Source organism: Marmota marmota, unplaced genomic scaffold, assembly GCF_001458135.2.
Source record: "Marmota marmota marmota unplaced genomic scaffold, marMar, whole genome shotgun sequence".
NCBI classification, from domain to species: Eukaryota; Metazoa; Chordata; class Mammalia; order Rodentia; family Sciuridae; genus Marmota; species Marmota marmota.
Genome location: NW_025999962.1, coordinates 6,610,755 through 6,613,365, shown reverse-complemented (window position 1 = coordinate 6,613,365; position 2,611 = coordinate 6,610,755). Strand labels below are relative to the sequence as shown.

Genomic DNA, 2,611 nt, shown 5'->3' with positions numbered 1-2,611 from the left:
GTGGAACTGTTGCTAAAACCACCCATTTCCCCACTGTAGCACTGTAGTTTTACAAAGCAAACAACTTGCAACTTTTTGTTGCTTCGTTTCTTGCATCCATACAATCCCTCCCCACTAAGCTGAAGAACTTTTAAATCTTTGTTTTGTTTATTTACTTTTACGTGGTGGTGAGGATGGAACTCGGGCCTCACAGGTGTGAGGCAAGCGCTCTGCCACTGAGCCACAACCACAGCCCTGCTGAAGAACTTTTAAAACTTAAATAAAATTATATAAATGTTAGTGCCTTACTTTAAATCTTCCAATTCCTTCCCAGAAGATCTGTAATGAAATTCTACCTGACCTGGCATTGACCTGTGTCACTCCTACCTCTTTCCATTCTCCCCTGACTCAGTAAACTACAAATTTATTCATTCAACACATACTAGGCACATGCAATATACCAGGCACTGTCCCAGGAATTTTTGTTATTGATAAACCAAAAAAATAAAAATTCCTCTATAATGATGAGGACATACAAAAAGCAATAATCCTAATAAACAAACAAATAAATAAATGACAAAATATTTTAGAAGGTAGTCATTTGCTACAAAACAATGATATTTTGGTTGGTGATAGTGGTCCTATGAGATGATAATGAAACCAACTATTGCCAAGCAAATGCATAGCAGATGAAAAGACAAGTTGAAAAACTGCAGAAGAAAAATAAGAACAACCCTCCTGCAAGAAAATTCATGGCAAAGGCATTAGTTGAAGTGTTGCAGACTCAATAAGCTACTTAAAAATTTTGAAAACACAGGTTGGTGCTGGAAGAAGTGGAAGAAGATGGTACCCAGCAGCTTTTTACCTGCACCTACTCAGCCTTCTCAGGACCAACCTGAGCCTGAAGGAAAAGCAAGATCTCAGAGACATGGCAGTCCTCATTGGTCTTTTCCTGAAGAGAACCTCCCCACTATGGATACAGCAAAGGTCAGATACTGTTAGCAGATTTTGGAGATGGAGGGAGCTTTTCAAGAGACTACTGGATATGGAATGGGAAAAAAAAAAGTATCAAATGCACTGACCATTCAAGTGGGTCCTGAAGGAAAAATTAAATATGATATCACTGCTCAATTAGGATGGTCAAAAGACAAGGTCATTTGGCCCGGTAGGAGAGGAGGCTGAGGCAGAGGATGGCAACTTTGAGGTTAGCCTCCACAATTTATCAAGACCCTACCTTAAAAAGAAGGGAGGCTGGAGATGTAGTTCAATAGTAGAATGCTTGCCTAGCATGTGCAAAGTTCTGGTTCAATCCCCAGAATTAGGTGGGGGGAAGTCATTTATAGCAAAACATTCAACTGGCTCCAAAAGAGGTTATGAATGCAGATGATCTAGACCTGCAAAGAACCAATGAAGAAACTATTAAAGACAACAGAGAAGACAAGAATAACCTTTAAAAAAAAACAGTATTGTAGAATGTTGCATCAAGCCAGTTCTTGAAGATGATAAACTGGTTCCTGCTCAGGATATCTGACGCACACAATCTCAGCATGAGTGGCTTTCAACACCAGAGCTAAAGGGAGGTTTACTTGGATGGTAAAAAATGCAGAAAGATCCAATGGAGCCTTCATGATTAACAAGAAAGTTCCCTGGGGACTACCCTCTCTTTCTGCACCTGTCATGAATTATTCTGGCTGAAAGATGATTGTAAGGGAGCAAGAAGGAAAGATTTCTTGTATTTCCCACTGGAAAATGAAGTGTTATACAATTCCATGAGACAAATGTCTTGCTACTGATGGAAAAAGAAAAGATTACAGACAGTATACATCAATCAAAAATTTTCTAAACTGGCTAAGTCTCTATACATTGCTTCTGAAGAAGGTTTGTGAAGCTGGAAATGCATGCCTGAAGAGAGAAAAGATGTGGGGGGAAAGAGAATGGAGAAGCATGTGAGAGGGATGAAATCTGGCATGACAGGCAAAAAGAGAGACAGCAATGACTGAAATCCTTCCATAGCATCTCCTGATAAGAGGTCAATATTAATTTCTGCAGAGAAATTAAAATCAAGAATTTAGTGAATTTATTGCTCTTGAGCCCAATCATTAGAATTCCAATGAAGCTCAGTCTGATCAAAGGCTCTTCAGCCAATCCAAAGGTATGGACAGTGGATCTGAAAGTGGAGAAGATGCCATTTACAATGTTGATCTAGCTAGGAGAGGTGGTAAAGATATGGCCCAAAGTATTTATATATATATATATATATATATATATTTATATAGTTATTTATAGTTATTTATTTATATAGTTCTCATCCAGTAAAAAATATAGGGTGAGAACCTAGAAGCCAGAATAAAGACCAAAAGATTTGTTCCTGACAAATTTTCTGGATTAGAAAATAGAGGAGTCAGAAAGGACCAGTTCAGTTTGAGGAATATCCTTTTGGTTTGGACAAGATTTTGGAAGTCACCACTATGACTCTAAAAGATCCTCAGTTCACTACTCACTCATTAAGCTAGAGCAACTTCCAGTCCTACAAACTCCTTTCAGTAAGTGTCCTATACAAAGATACCATGTTTCATCTTTTTTTTTTAAAGAGAGAGAATTTTTTATATATATATATATATATATATATATA

General features: G+C 37.7%; 1 pseudogene; it reads left to right on the top strand.

Annotated features, from left to right (window-relative positions):
- The first annotated feature begins 822 nt into the window (after positions 1-822).
- LOC125616775 lies at positions 823-2,385 on the top strand (annotated as a pseudogene).
- The last annotated feature ends 226 nt before the right edge of the window (positions 2,386-2,611 follow it).